The 17,574-nt window shown below is 37.2% G+C and overlaps 1 non-coding gene across 1 annotated transcript; it reads right to left on the bottom strand.

The window, feature by feature from the left end:
• Positions 1 to 4,392: 4,392 nt before the first annotated feature.
• Positions 4,393 to 4,466, bottom strand: TRNAI-AAU (transfer RNA isoleucine (anticodon AAU)). Its single transcript has one exon. It is a non-coding gene; the product is annotated as a tRNA-Ile (tRNA).
• Between the last annotated feature and the right edge of the window lie 13,108 nt (positions 4,467 to 17,574).

The raw sequence follows: 17,574 nt of genomic DNA, 5'->3' as shown, positions 1-17,574 counted from the left end.
GACAAACTGCGGTCAATGATAACACCAAGATTTTTAACGGTGTCACTAAACGGGATGGTTATCCCGTCAAGAGACAATTGGGGCAGATGTGTCCACTCTATCTTACTGCATGTCCTTTGGCTGCCAACAATTATACACTGCGTTTTTGTTGGATTCAGTTTAAGGCCGTACGCGTTACTCCACTCAGATAAGACGCGTAAGTCGCTATCCATAGTTCGAATAGCATCATGTAACTGAGGAAGTGGAGCTTGACAATACAGCTGAAGATCGTCTGCATAAAGGTGGTAGGACGAAGTGAGATTACAAGATATTGAATTAATGAAAAGAGAAAACAAAAGAGGAGATAAAACGCCACCCTGAGGCACTCCGGCAGATGTATTACACCAAGATGAAATCGATTCACCAAGGCGAACACACTGTCGGCGTCCGTACAGGTAATTACGAAACCATTCAATCACAGTTGGAGATATGTTGAAGGAGCGAAGAACGGCAAGTAGTATGTCAAAATCAACCGTATTGAATGCATTGCTGAAGTCCAGCAGTGTCAACACAGTTAACTGACCGTTTTCCATACCCAGGCGTATGTCGTCGGTGATTTTTACCAGAGCAGTGACTGTACTATGGCCAGGACGAAAACCGGACTGAAAGGGGTTCAGGAGATCATGACTATTAAGGAACGAACTCAACTGGTTATGGATAAGGCGTTCGAGGACTTTAGATAGGAAAGGAAGAATGGATATAGGTCGATAGTCGGAAAAGGATTTAGGGTTAGGTTTTTTTGGCAGAGGTATTATCTGTGCTTCTTTCCAAACAGAAGGAAACACACAGTTGGAAATTGAATAATTAAGGATGTGGCAAAGAATAGGAAGCAGGATATCAACTAATGGGATGACCATATTACGACTTATACTATCTGTTCCGATAGCATTGGACGCTATAGAAAGGATACTCCTTCGAACATCACAAGCTGTGAATTGACGAAATTTAAAAGAAGAATGGTCAGGAGCGGTAATGTTAGAAAGAGAATTAATGGTAGATGACTTAACAACGTCATCTAATAAAGACGAAGAAGTAAAGAAAATGTTCATCTGATCAATGTTAATGTTTGTAGAATTACACTCTTGACGAGATTTACCAACTCCTAATGACCTTAGAAATTTCCAGACTTTTGCTGGATCTTCAACTTTAACGGAATCATGAATGTGACGTCTTTGAGCGTCTCTACACACCATATTGCAACGATTTCTGATCTTAACATAACGTGTTCGGTTAAACTCGGTTGGGCGCAACTTATACTTAGTCTTAGCCGCAGACTTCCTCCTCTTCAGATCTCTAATATGGTCAGTGATCCAAGGCGCCGGCTGATGTTTAATTTTTATCGCCCTTAAGGGAGCATGGATGTCATATAAACTGATCATTAGTGAATTAAATATTGCCACTTGGTCATCGATTGAGCTAGCCGCCATCACAGGCTCCCAATCTACAGTTTTGGCATCCGCAACAAATGCATCCATGTCCATTCTACCAAAATTGCGTTGCAGAATAACGGTAGGTTTACGTTTAGGAGGCCGAATTTTGTAGGATAAGAAAATCAGATGATGGTAGGAAAAAGAGTCAGCTGAGCATTGTCCGTGCCTGGCAACATGCTCTAGGGAAGAAACTAAGATGAGATCAAGCAGGGATGGGGAAGAATTTGGAAAATGGTGGGTAGCGCTAAGTGGGAGAATGTGCATGTTGCTCGACGTGATAATGCTTTCTAAGGAAGAAGAACGATGATCACGTTTAAGAAGGCAGGTATTGAAGTCACCCATAATTATGGTGTGCTCATAGCAAGGAAGTAGGTCTTCCAAGACCTTTTCAAAAGAAGAAAAATAATTAATGTGAAGAGATGGGCTATAAAAGACTCCAAGTAAGATTTTAGCATGTGTTAGACCGACTTCAATGAACAAGTGCTCGCTGACATTCGGCAAGGGTGATTGGTCGGAGGCGCTAACGATAGTATATGGTATATGGGAGCGTAAATATATGGCAACACCACCGCCGCCTTTGCCGATTCTATCATTGCGAATTAGGTTGAAGCCGGGTAAAGAATACGAGATAGAAGGAAGAGACGGTTTAAGCCAAGACTCGGAGACTAATACAGCATGGATGTTTTTTATATCAAAAGATACCAGCATATCAGAGAAATGAGCCGGAATGCTCTGCGCATTTATGTGAACTACATTCAGATTCCTAGGTACATCGGAGAAATTAGAGTCCAACGTTTCTGCGAGGGAAGGGATACTCAAGAAGCTATCTTCACTACCGCTACTGGATGAAGTAATAGATAAATAGTCACTACTATCACTACAATTCAACATATCAGTCATAAAGATAATACCTATTATAAACACAAATAAGTAACAAAAATATATATAACACTAACAATAATATATATATATATATATAAACAATAATAATAAACAAAAAATAAATACATTTACTCAACCTGCCGGCGTCTGATACGAAGAGAAAACTTAAAAATTAAAACTTAAACAAGACAGAAACAAATTTTACCATGTGCATTGCATTTGCCAAATACAACATGAAGTGCAATTGTAAATTACGAACTGATGTAGAATAAAATAAAATAAACTATTTATAAATGAAAACAAAACAAATACAAAAAAAAAAAAAAAAAAATTATTAACACAAAATTATTAAAAATAACTAATTATAACACTAATAGGTAATTAAAAATAAAAGGAAACTTAAAAAGTTGTTAACACATTAATAGAACGTAAGAATAATGTAACAGCAAAAACAAAACGTAACAAATAACATATAAACAGAGTGGCTGTATGGCAGCTTCCATAGCCTTATACAAAAACAACAACTACTAATGACAAGTAATGTCAACAGTCAAAAATACAATAACTTTGAGTATTTACCTACTTAATAAAAATAATATTTTAACTAAATTCTAAACTACATTCTACATCAGTTATTACTAAATTTGGACAATGACAATAATGGACAGACAATTGCAGTGGGTAACAAATAAAGAAGCAGTGAATGACACCGAGAACGAACACTACTTCTTGTTCGCAGCCACACGTTTTGGTCTGGTCGCAGCTGCAGACTCCTTTGTGTCCTTGCCGGTTTGTGCCCTCTTTTGAGCAGCATCTTCCGGCATAGTCGTCTTGGCAAGAGCATCCAGATCAGACATCACTTCGACACGATGTCGCACCCCATCCGATCCCTGAACGTAAACGCAGCCGTCCCGAGTCCAGCACCTGGTTACTCCGAAGCGTTGACGTGCAGACATAAAAATATCATGACGTCTTTTAGTCAAGAACTCGGAGAGTGTTATTCCTGAGCCCTTGAGTGAAGTCTTGGCAGCCCAAACCTTAGAACGCAGGTTCATGTCGCATAGCTTCAAAAGAATGGGCCTAGATCTTTCTGGAGTAAATGTTTTACCCATTCTGTGACACCGGGAAATGTTAGATGTATTAAAGTCCATAAGTTTCAATTTACTGACAATGGTTTCGACAACTGTAGCTAAAGTGTCCTCTTTCTGTTGTTCAGGAACACCGTGTATCAGAAGAATTTTTCTCCTTGAGTGCATTTCTAGGCGATCATTTTCAAGTGAAATGAGCTCCACTTGAGTCTGTAGTGCACGAAGCGCATTCAGAGTGAAAGTTTTAAAAGCAAGAAACTCTTCTTCCAGTGTGGAGAGTGTTGAAGTGGAGGGAGCGCTCAGTTTCTGCTGTCTTACCTCAAATTCTGCAAATTTCTTGTTGAATATATCAGTCAATTGTGCCATGGACTGCTGAATACCTTCCATTGTGAGATTGTGAAGTTTAATAAATAAAAAATAAAAAAATGTTCTGTAGTGTTTTTATCCAGTGGAATCACTGCCGGCAGGTTAAAAGTGTTACAGTCTATGCATATATATCATTACACTTTAAAATTAAACTGATTTACTATTTTAAAAATGTATTTAACTGAGAGCACTTTTAATCACAACCTACTTCACAAGTACCGCCCAACAAAAAAATATTGAGATATAAGTTCTAAGGTCTCAAGTATAGTTACAACGGTTGTGCCACCCTTCATATCGAAACGCATTACTGCTTCACGGAAGAAATAGGCAGGGTGGTGGTACCTATCCGTGCGGACTCACAAGAGGGCCCACCACCAGTAAAAATGGTACTCTTAGGAAACGTGAATGTTTTACTATTCATTTTAATTCCTTCATAACAGAAAGATCTATCTATATAAGAAGTCAATAAATGTCCATTGAAGCAATAAGTACTATAAATACTACTTTATAGATTTTTTACATTACATAGATAATCATAAATAATAGGGTTTGGTAATAGAGTCGCGCAAAAAGACAAAAAGGATTTGTGGCCCATGAGGGGATCGAACCCGCGACCTTCGCGTTATTAGCACGACGCTCTAACCAACTGAGCTAATGGGCCTATGCGCAATGTGATAAAATACCACATCTATATAAGCTATAATTTTTACTACATTTTTTTTGTTAATTCTATATTTTTTAAAATTTTTATTGATGAATGTTACAAATTATTGAACTATTTTATGTACTTACATCTCTTTAACCTTCAATTTTCCCAAACGATTTTTTTCTTCTATCTATGCTGATAGCCTTGAGAGGCTATTTCAGTTTCTCCTTGACGTGTAGGTGAGCTCACGGGGCTCAAACTGGGAGTGTTGCTAGCACTGGCCCTAACAAGGGCAGTGCTTCGTAGAATCTACCAATGCGACCCACTGTGAAGATTCGGCGACAAAATTCAGTGGGCTGTGGGTTAGATCACTTGTCGAGCCCTTCACAAGCGACAGGTTCGACGAGGACGGTGACCGGTGCTTGTGGTACCTAAAAGCACCGTTAATAGATTTGGAGGATCCGTAATGACGTGACCCCAAGCGATTGGTCCAAAGGGACTTATTAGTATATTGTATTTATAAACTTTGATGGTGCGTTTCGGTAGTTTTTTTAATTACTTGTTCGCGCTCATAGATGTCGCTAGCAGTCGCAGCAATTTTGAAATGTTAACAAAGTTAGCACCTTTGACCGCCTTGGCACTTTTTCTAATAAGCAACAATATTAATAAATTAGATGAGTCGACTATTATCAAAGGCGGCAATCTGACTTTTGGACAATGATTGGTAAATCAGAAAAACGAATTATTGACTTTGTATTCCATTGGCAGTCACAAAACTCTTCGGAACGACATCTTAGATAAATAACAGGTTAACTATTAACCTTTATTTAATGCAGATTTTGAACCGTATTCTTTGAAGGAGACGATTATATTCAAATAAATCTGTATTGACATATCAATAAAAATTTTTTGTCCAAATGCACAGATTGCCACCTTTGATAATAGACGACTCAGATAACCTCCACCCTGATCAACTAAAATGCATTCATCCTTGTAAAAAATTGATGCAAAACCTATGTTATTGCGGGCATGTCACTAAATTGACCGAAAGAATCATTAATTTAATCTAAAATTTATATTCACTAGTTGTTGTTTTAAAAAAGAAGATTACATGAAAATAATATTTAAAGTCCAATCAGATGTCTCAAATGATTTTCATGTTTCTAACATCCTTTTATACAGGTTTTTCGCCCGCCTATCCGGTGGCATTCTACGCCCGGACGGATAGGTAAGCTCATGGGCTCTAACAAGAGCAGTGCTTCGCTGAATCTACTACCGGAACGAAATTACGACCCACTGAGAAGATCCGATAAGATACTTATTGGGCGAACACAGTTTATTAATGTAGTTATTACGTACTTATTATTACTTTATCTAAGCGAAAGCGGATGCCGCAAATGTCAAACAGAATGCGGCTGCTAATTTATTTCATCAGGCGTTTTCTAAAACAATCTTCTGTTCTCACTTCGAACGTAGATCTTGCTTAGACAGAAAGAGAGACTTCTACATTGTTATTAATGAATGGAAATTAAGTTTAGTTTAATACTTTATTATTGGTGCAATATTTCCTGCGGTTTTGGCATGTCATAGACACAAGACACCTTTACGGCTTAATCTATAGTTCTTTATTATTTTTGTATTTTTTAGAGCTCCAAATACTTTACAGTTATGTTGGTCACAGCCGAACAGTCGTCAAACCAGATTAAGCCATAAAAGTATTCTTAAAGTGTTTGCCGGGCGTCAAATGGTATGATAGCGTTAGTAGCTTTGTTGTAACCCTGGCATTTCTAACCTATCAAGAATTAGGATAAGATAAAATTAGATGGCAAAAATAGTGCAGTCAAATGCTTAAAGTTTTCGTTTGTTTTCAAGGCCTTCATTATTCTTAGCTTTTCTCAAAATTGATCCGTGGAGACAGGTTCTATACATATTAGTTACCAATTATACTTTTCTAGCAGGCAGCAATGATTCTTTCTAGAATTATATGGAGGGGTGAAAGATTATAAATGGTTTAAGTGACATCTCAATTAATACGCGACATTTGTCTTTGTAATTAAAGATGCATTTTATTTGGTATTAGCATCAACAGTTCGATGTTTTTAATTGAACTTTAATTAAGTTTACTCTATTATAATAGCTGAAGTAGTTTTTTGTTATGATTTTTTTTTCCAAATTTAAAACTTTAAATGGCTCTTAAAGCAAAGCTCTTAAAGCAGCCTTTCGATATAATCTTTATATTAACACGTGAAGCAAAAACTTTGTACCCCTTTTTACGAAAATTGCGCGGACGGAGGAGTATAAAATTTCCCACACTTATAGAGAATATAGAGGAGTGCAGAATATTAATATTTTTTTTAAATTATGCATAAAAATACATTAAACCAATAAAGAAAATATTACACACATTACCATGTATTTGACACACACACACACATAAGAGTGTAGTAGGGTAGTGTATACATGGTCTTTGTTTATTGTCAAACTCATAGATTATACACTTAATATATTGTCAAACTTTTGTTATTGCTTAAAGTCTGTAGTTGTGCTGTAGTCAAATTGAGCATAAGTTAATATTGTTTACTTTTCTTGGTAAAATCTGTCACTATAGAAATATAATGGTCTTTGACAATAGACCCAGAATAATGTTCAAACTTAGAGTTTCAATTAATTATAGTCGAATTTCGACTACTGCGGGACCACTAGTACTATATAGGTAATTATACAGGAATGCATAATTGAACATCAATAAAATTTCTAGCCAAATATTTTAGATCGTTTAGGTTCGCGAATTTGGACGAAGCCCGCGAAGGAAAGATACACTATGAATTTGGCTTCGTTCCAGAAACGTGTATTTAATGGATGATTCAATCGAAAGTGTTGCACCATATTTTTTTGAAATAACAAAAACATATTCGGTTTTTCTTAGATTTAATTATTTAGTGATGTAATTAATTTTTGTTTTATTAATAAACCTCTATCTTATTATTGTATGATAAATGATATTTTATATGTAAAAAGAAGATAAGTATTATAAAAAAAGTAATTACTTTTTCATTGATTCTTCGAACATATACAATAACAAGCGGGCATGCATTTAAGCACTTCCTTATTATTCATTCGTTATTTTTAGTGGGCATCAAATAAATCCATTCCAAACTTATAGTCTAAATATTGTTCTCCTGATTCAACACATAATAATTGAGATTTCCGTCCACATTTCCTCCTACTGTTTCAAGGTTGGCAGCAGTATCTACTCTTCAATATTTACTATCTATATATTTAATGCGTGAAGCAAAAACTTTGTACCCATTTTTACGATAATTGCGAGGACGGAGGACTATAAAATTTCCCACACTTGTAGTGAATATATAGAGAAGGAGTGCAGAATGTTAATGTATTTTTTTAATAATGTATAATAATACATTAAATCAATAAAAAAAACATTACATACATTACCATGTGTTTGACACACACATGCATTTATTTAGTCTTTTGTTTATTGTTAAGGTCTGTGGTCAAATTGAGAATAGATTAATATTGTTTGTCTTTAATATTATTTGTCTATAGTGTAGCCTTGGCGAAATCTGTGATTATAGAAATGTGACAATAGAATCATAATAATGTTCAAACTTTTAATTTGAATTAATTATGGTCGAGTTTCGATCACTGGGCGACTAGGTACTAGTAATATTAATTACTTTATTTTTGGCTTTATTAGTCTTGTGATTCGTAATCCGAGCAGCATATTAAAATATTACGGTAATCATGTTGTGTTGTTTACGGGATGCCATGCGCGTTGTTAATGACTATGCTAATAATAGCATGGGATAAGTCATACAGGGTCACCTGTTCTCCAAGTATTATCGGATTCTCTGTACCTTGAGAACCAGTGGCTGATACACACACCCAATGGCGGATTAAAGGTCCAGAGCGTCCTAGGCAATCCCTTTATCGGCGCCCCTGTACCGGCCATAAATGGCCATCATAATACTATAAATTTGAACTAGTTGTTTTTGCAATTACGATGACGTTGTATCATCAAACCCTAGACTTTAGTAGACCAGTATCCTTGTAGGTACTTACGCTAATGTGCGAATGAAATATGACGTTATAACTGTGAAGAAATCAAGAGGGACGACAGAACGAACATCGAAATTCATGTCTCCTCTTTGCTCTGGGAAATAGGCCAAATAGGAATAATCTATTATAGATCAGCATTTAGTTCTTAATCGTCGATATGTTATTTTCTTTATTTATTTAAAAATTCGGAACTCGCGCGCCCCTTGTAACTACACGCCCCTAGGCACGTGCCTAGTTTGCCTTACGGATAATCCGCCTCTGCACATACCTATTTATGTACAATAAAATCCATGAATATATAAATATAAAGACAATGAGCTAACAAACCTGTGTACGAACCCACGACCCTCGATCCAGCAGTCAGGGGCGTTAATTAGGTACGGCAAAAACAGAGACCGGAAAGTTGCGAGAAAAAACAAATGACACACGAATTTAGATCGCGCTTAATTTTCATCGGGCTTGTAGCAGTTCACCAAAAACTTGAAGATACATTACTAAAAAATACAACATAATTATACTTATTCTATACATATGTATGACATGAAGGTTTTACAGTCATTTGTCTCCAATTTACGTCACTTTATGACAAATATATCGGGATGCCGTTTAGAATTGACGTCAGCTACCTATCACGCGACAGATCGGTGTATACGTATGAACTGGTTAACCTGCGGAGTCACGGCTGGCTTGCGAAGACACAGGTAAGTTAAGGATTCAAGTAGTTTTGTCAGTTAGGTGACGCAGGGCACAAGTTCCTCCTCAAGATGTATGTATTCAAAATAAAATACAGTTTCAATTTGCATATGACTGTACTACTGCAGTTTTTTTTCCCCACATAATCGCTGGTAGCCTAAGAGGCTAATCCAGCTACGCCCGGACGGGTAGGTGAGCTCACAGGCTCAACCTAAGAGAATTGCAAACACTAGCCCTAGCAAGAGCAGTGCTTCGCTGAATCTACCACCGGAACTATGGCTATAACTAAATAGCTATAACTAAAAGCTGGGTTAGAGTTAAAAGCGCCGAGAGTGGATCCGGGGGATCCGACAAGACACGTTTTGGGCGACAGCGGCTTTGTTTTGCCTTGTCGCCTGTGTCGGATATGATTACTGCAGTGTGGCGCAGGCTTAGAATAGCACCAGTCTATTTCCCGTTGTGGGGGTCGTCAGGCGTTAGAGGAACCATCACAGGATGGCTGGCAGCATTCTCAGAGTATTATCCCAGGGAAATATAGTACCTAGGTACGTTGGTGTGAGTAACTCCCGCGGAAAAGTCGGTAAACAACCAAATTCGCCCAAACGGCTCCAGCGTTATACTGTAAAAGTTAATAACATCGATTCGTCTAATGGAAACGTCTCGAGAGATGCCCAAATGCTGGAGGTCACGGCTTTGACGTCACTGGATTCAGACGCGGTGCGGGGGCGGAACGAATGTTTCTAAAAGGGTAGCGGGATGAATTTATTGTACTGCATTGACTGAGAGGGATAAGCGGAAATGAAGACGAAGAATTCTGTTTAGATTAGGATTACTTACTGGTGGTAGGACGTCTTTTGAGTCCGCACGGGTCACAATCCTGCCTATTTCTGCCGTGAAGCAGTAGTGCGTTTCGGTTTGAAGGGTGGGTCAGCCGTTATACTCTACTGAGACTTTAGAACTTATATCTCAAGGTGGGTGGCGGCATTTACGTTGTAGATGTCTATAGGCTCTGGTAGCCACTTAACATCAAGTGGGCCGTGAGCTCGTCCACCCATCTAAGTAATAAATAAAAAGATTAAAATATTTTCATATGTCAGTGTAAAATCAACACAGCGTATGTGACTAAGCGAACAGACATTTTAATATAGACTTCTGAATGTAGTGGCGTGATGTTGCTTTGTACTTAATCACCTAACATCGGGTAGACCTATAATTCGTTTGTAAATGTATTTGAATAAAAAGCATTCTAGTTTTCTGTCTTGAGTACAGAGAATAGTATTACGCACATTGATCCACGGCAGTTAATAAACACATACAAAAACTTACAGAAATTAGGAATTGCATTATGATTAAAGTAATGGTTAAGAATATGCAATTGTTTTTTTCACATAGTGTCTGGGAGATCAGCGACATGGAAAATATCTAAATGTTATATTATACGTTTTTGATTTTATTGCTCCGATGCGTTGACGAGCTTCACGGCAAAATAGGCAGGGTGGTGGTACCAACCTCCTATTTCTACCTATTTCTCCTATTCCTACCACTAGTAATTCCGCATATGAAATGAATATGAAACAAATGTGACAGACGCGTGGTGTAAATTCTTATTTTTAGTTTAAAACAATGTTGGTGGTGTTTTGAATTCTGCGATCGCGTGAAACCGCTAAAAGCGTCATTGAGGAGTTTCATTCACGAGTCGGCGGTAAACAGAGCTGGCCTCGGCATTGCGGCGGATCGATACCGGCCTGCGAATGTCAAGTTGAGGGGCGCAGGCCTTGGCGGCGAGGGAGGCAGGCCCGCTGACGTCATACGCCCACGCCACCCCCGGGACCGCTGTGGATGGAGCGATGCGGGAAAACGCCGGTTTATCGACTACGAGATACGGAGGATGTGTTTTGATGGTTTTTTTGTTGTATCTTCAGCAGCGCACGTCTCGTTGGCTGATATCAGTTTTTTTTCCTACCCATGCTGAGAGCCTTGAGAGGCTATTTCAGCGTAACCTTAACTAGTAGGTGAGCTCACGGGGCTCAAACCTGACGACCAAAGAGCAGTGCTTCGCAGAATCTACCACCGGATTGGAAACGCGACCCACTGAGAAGGTCCGGTGAGAAACTCAGTGGGCTGTGTCTGAGGGTTAATTTACTCGTCGAGCCCTTCGTCGCAAGCGACGGGTTCGACGAGAACGATGACCGGTGCTTGAAGTACCTAAAAGCACCGTTAGTGGATCGGGAGGATCCGAAATGACGTATTTGGGGCGACGTCGACTGCCTTCCATTCTGTCCGCAGGATCGGGAATGAAGTTACCGGCGGCCACGATGAGAGGGTTCTCGTATCGTGCCGCTTTGTCGAAGGGGTGATATGAGAATGACGTTTGTAGCCGACAGTTATTTATACTAAAAGTCTCATGTACTTTTTTATTGGGAATTATCATTTATATTTCATTCGTACGAAACAGATTTGTATAAAATTTATGGTAATTGGTAATTTATAATTTAAAAAAACCGGGTTATAATTTAACTTATCTAGCTCTTTATCCCCCGCAAACGTAAGATATTTCTTTTATGCCTGACTTACAAATTTAACGCGAGTGAATCGGAGAGGTGATAATGAATATTTCAATCAATAACATACACATTATAGCTATATTTTCAATTTTTATATGGTAACCTAAAATAATTCCCCAATTACAACTTGCCTGACATTAGTTAACCAAAAAACCAAAAAATCCTGGCAATAAATGTCCCACTAGACTCGATTGATCCCTTTGTCTGAACCTTGCGCCTTTCCTAGATGATATGTCCTTGTCATTAACTAATTAGCTATTCATAATATTATATACACAACTGCGTACAATTTAAATTTTACCGATAAACATCAAATAGCATGTTTACTCGCAGAAAAACTTATTGATCGCCCTTTTTTATTTAAAACAAATAATTTAGTAAGCGTCATGCTTCAAAATGGGCGGGTAATGTCTTATAAGGTCATGGACTCATCTTCCCTTAGCCTAATTTAGGGTACCTAACCTTCGAGGCAAAAGTCCAATGTGCTAGTCAGACCAGATACGCTCTACTCTCTTCAGTCCATCAGACGCTTCAGTCCATGTTGCTATCCACACAGTCGAGGATAGGCAGGAGAGGCGCAGGATAATCCGGGAGAACGTTATTAGAGGAGGCCACGATCTTCAGCATTGAGGTTTGATCGACGCAAAGAGGCGGAACAATGTCGTTCGACGTGAAAATACTACATGAGAAAATGACTCGTTTTTTTCTCTCTCATACACAAAAAATTGTTAGATACTTTATAACAATAATAATATTTAAAAAAAACATAGTTGAATAGCAAACGGAACTAAAAAATAATTTCATCCTTTTGATCCTCTTGATACTTACTGGTTAGGCTTGATATTAGAGCGAAGTTATTTGATTGCGTGCGTGAAAATTATCAAGTTATTTGGACATGTTGAAATCGGCGAAAATTACGTCAAAAAGTCCGTTCTATACATACGTATCAAACTAATAAAAGCATTTAAAAAAAAAGCATAGCCATTCTATATTTAAATTTTAAAATAACGTTTTATTTATAAGTATTAGTAAGATGAGAGATAGTATTTAAATCAATCAAAACAGAGGGTTTCACTAATGTTTTTTATTACGACGGAAAAACATAAGAATGAAAAGCAAAAAGTAGCCTATTCATAATTTTTCTTGAACGAAACATTTTTCAGCATCCAGAATTGTTATTTTAGAGATTCAAGACGTTCTCGGAACTCAGAGCGTGGAGGACGGCAGTACCTACAATCTCTCAGTTCCTAACTACGCAATATTTCACGAAACTCTTTTATTTTTAAAGTTAACGACGAAGCGATCTTCAAAATAACATTTTAGTACGTACAGAATCGTGGTGGCCGTATGCAAGCCGTAGCTTATTAAATTGACGTTTGACAAGTTCTAAAAGTCAATTCCCGGTTTCCCGCCAAAATTAAATTTGCAAAATAATATTTGGATGCAAACTTAAGCACGTAGGTCGTTAATTATGGTAAATTTTATCGATTTATTTTGTGTCTAAAAAATCAAAACAAAATTACCAGGACCGTGGCTGTCAGTGAAAAAAACAAAATGTATTATCTTCTATCTATATATATAAAAATAAATTGCTGTTCGTTAGTCTCGCTAAAACTCGAGAACTGGCTAATTTTGATCTTCAATTATTAGTGGAAGTCCAGAGAAGGTTTAAAAGGTAGATAAATATGAAAATACTCGGAATTAAATAAAAATAACAATTTTGTTTTCCTTTGATAATGTGTCCCCCATCGGACGGATTCCTTTTGTTTGTTTTAAGTTTATTTTATACAAAAGTTTAGGTCTTTTATTTATCGATTGAGGCACTGCGAAGTCTGCCGGGTCAGCTAGTAAAAAATATAAATCAGTGGCTACACGATAAATCCTAAGTTGTTTGATTGGCGAAATCCTGTGTTTTTCGTTCTTTCTTCGTTTTTAACTTGGACCATCCGTCGCGGCGTCGGAGGGCGAGCGCTATCGACCGGGGTTGGGCATGAATGGCGCGCTTACGTCACCAGCCGCGCGAGGGTGCCCCGGGAAGGTAGCCTTGAACTTGCACCATCGATCGCGAACAACCCTGCACTTCAACTGCTGCAGACGTAAATAAACCCGACCGACGCACCGGTGTCGGTTTGAATGAACATGTCGTGTTAAATTATTTTGCCGCGTTTTTTTTTTCACTAGCTTGCTCTGTTTGTTAATTTCGTTATATCTGTCTTGTGAAGACAGGTAGTTTTAATTTATTAATGTGTTTAGATAAAATTATCCGGTATTCAATTTATTTATTTTTTATTATATCTTAAAATGTTGAAAATAGACACACGCAATATTCAAATAAATTATGTATTTTTACTCGTAAAAAACATTAATGTGTTTTTTGTTTTCATTATTATTTCAAACGAAACACCGCTTTTTATAAACATTAGATAAATTAAGCTATCTTGATAGGTTCCGAGACGACTTGTGAGCTACGTACCCATCAATACATACCTGTCGTGTTAAATTACTGAACGTATTATTATTTATAGGATAAAAAATAATTTCAAATGTGTGTCATGTGTGTTCTGTAGGTACACCAGCTTACGGCCAATAATATTGCTAAATTATTGGAATAGAATTGAGATACATACTATGCGATTCAAGCGGTCTTATTCTTTAATTGATATATTCCTAGCGAAGCGGATAGATATCATAGAATCTAAGATATTTCTATGTGTATAAAAATGAATAGGATTAGCTGTGTTGAACGAAAATCGGCTCAGCTGTTTAAAACTAATGAACTATATGCCAATTTTATGAGAATAGATTAGCGGAAGTATTGATCTTCTGTGTCCGGCTATTTTTGATATTTCAAATTGTACTAATTTCGTCTGTGGTCGAACCTATTAGGGATATTAAGAGCGGGTGTGTCATATTTCTCTGGTAACGCTAGCTAATGTCAGGGGTTAGCATCGATCGGCGCGGTGATCTGTGACGGGCGCGCGGGCGGCTAGAGGTGAACACTAGATTCATTACAGTTTACATAGTACAGTTCATTTTTTTAAGGGATTTTATGACCTGGTAACTAAGACTTTTAGGTCAAGACTTATTTTAATTTTAATGAAAACTTTTTTATATGAAAAATAACATTATGAAATGAAAACGAAATGAAATGAAATGTGATGAGATGATATTATGGGATGAAATGTAATCTCAGTAAAATGGTGGTCATTTACTGAGACTTTTTCAATGGACTTTATGGAGGATCCCGAGAAGTTACGTTCAGCGGTTTTGTTTCATTTTTCCACATTTGTGCCCTTTCACAAATACTAAACAGTTAATAAACCGCGGCTATTACACATTAAAATCTGAAGAAACACTAAATAGACCGAATAAAACAAATTACATAACTTCGCTACTCGCGTTCCCGCCAAAAAGTCTAGTGCAGTTCAGAGGCCATCTAGATTTAAAAAAAAACTGTCATCATTATTTAAAAATTAAATTTAAATGTCAAAGAAGCGTGTGTAGCCGTTGTGAAGGTTAAAGTAAAACTTTGAGTGAATAATTAGGGATAATATTTTATAACAATGATTTATGTTTAGAGGTTATTTTATGCAGCCAGCTATTCGTAGTTATTATCTGTTAAACAAAAACAATTTTTTGTTTCAACCACATCTCTGGAGCGTAATTTTTTATTTGTAGACGGGATCTAGTTGTGTCGATTTTGTTGGCCACGGCAATCCTCTTACGTTTTTGTACTTGCCAACGAAAAATGTTGTGTGGGAGCAGGTGAAGTTCCATTTAGTAAAAATAGTTCTAGAACATTCCATAATGTCAACGGCTATTTATTTTAGAATGCGTGCAACGTCACGTCGTTACAAAAGCGGATAGTTTCCATAATTCGTCATTTCATTAGCGTGTGACGTCATACGCGTCTACACGACAACCGCCATAGCGTCACGATAAGATAAGGAAAACAAAAATATATGCTTTCGCATTTTAGGGCTGTCATTGTGGCTTTATCATGACGATGCACTAGCAAATTTTACCTCATCATTCTCCTGCCACCTAGGGTCGGCGCAAAATGTTTTCTCCTTTCATACTCCTCTATCACCATATTTTCTTCGCTAACTCCCCTCTTACACATATCATCTTTCACTCAATATTTGTTACATTAGACAGATTCTAATCGCGAGTTTAAAATTTTATTTTATTTATATGCATTTTAACAATGAAGTAATTCCATAAAAATATTTTGTCATCGCATTAGAAAAACATAGATAGGTTTGCTTGCAAAATCGAAATTTAAATTAATCAACAAAAAGTTACCGCTTCCGAAATAATTGCACTGTCAGAAGCCACAAAAATATTAATCTCTGTATTTTAAAGAATACCAATGGAAGACCGGTACATATAAAAATAAGTATGTTAATGTTTTTTCGAATTATGTCGATAAATAATTATCGACTTTAACGATTACGTCGCAATGGCCTAGGAAAATAAGCGTGCCGATAAAAAATGTAGGGACGTATGAGTTGTCACGTAGACATTGCCACAGAAATCGACGCTGTCTGAGGCCGTGCCCAGTGCAGCCCTTTGCATAAAACCCGGAAAATTGCCAAAAAACTTACGTCTGCATGTTTTAGCACGATTTCTTTTTATCTGTGGTCAGGTGTGATTTTTATATACTCTGCGTTAATATTTCCCATTTTTCCGATTCAGTTTCAATGTGATGCCTGTAATTTGTAATTTTATTAATGTCTCGGTGGCACTATGTATAGTACTGAATAATATACGTTTTTAAATAGTTTTGATGAGAATGGCTTGTGTCACCATTTCTGTTTGTCTGACTGTTTAATTTGTCACATCAGTCCATTAAGCCAAATTGGTCCTTTGTAATTAACAAAACGACAATTTCGGGCTTGAGATGAATTGATAATGTGACAAACATAAACATTGAACTTCCAGTACAAACAAACCTGTTATCAATAGGCTGATAACTAACGCGGTTTTAAAGTGTGTTCTGATAAAGAATTATCTTGGCTTCTTATGAATAAAATTGGAATTTGCTGGTTCTATGAATTGTAGGTATTACGTGCAGTTTTTTTTTATCAATACTTTTGTTTTATTCGAGACTAGATGATGAGCTCACGGACCACCTGGTGTTAAGTAGTTACCGAAGCCCATGGACATCACGTGAGACACGAGATCAAATTTTCAATTGAAATAACAGTTATAAGCACTACTACTCCTCAAATTGGATACATTTTTTGTTATTTTGTCTGCTTCAGATTAGAAATACATGGTGGTACATACTCGTGTACTACCAGGACATATCTTCTTCATGAACAGCCGCCGTATCTCCGAAGCCTTTACTATTTTGGAGGGCTTAACGACGGAGGGAAAATCCTCCACCGAGCGGGTGATATTGCTAGGTAGACCGACGGTCCGAATGTTATTGTTCGGAACTTGTATATATGCAAGCTTATTTTGAAAATTTCGTAAGCGTAATTCAGGCATCTGTCAAATATCTTGCGTTTCTATGACAGCTACCCGTCACACTATCTTATAAAAATATGTATTACAAGTAAATTGTACTCTGTTGTCGCATTAAGATTGTAGTTACGATAAAATTGGTGTGCAAGTCACCGGCTCATATTTGACATTCGTATTGAGATAATTTTGATAGCGATTGTTCTAGAACCGTGAAGAAGGATTTTCTTGGGTTTTCGAGAGTCGAAGATTTAACTACTCGTTTCATGTTACTACGGAAACTTCAAAGCATTTCTAAATGTTATAAAACCGTACAA

Source organism: Bombyx mori, chromosome 4 (genome assembly GCF_030269925.1).
Source record: "Bombyx mori chromosome 4, ASM3026992v2".
Classification (NCBI taxonomy): Eukaryota; Metazoa; Arthropoda; class Insecta; order Lepidoptera; family Bombycidae; genus Bombyx; species Bombyx mori.
This window is presented reverse-complemented; position numbering and strand designations above follow the sequence as displayed.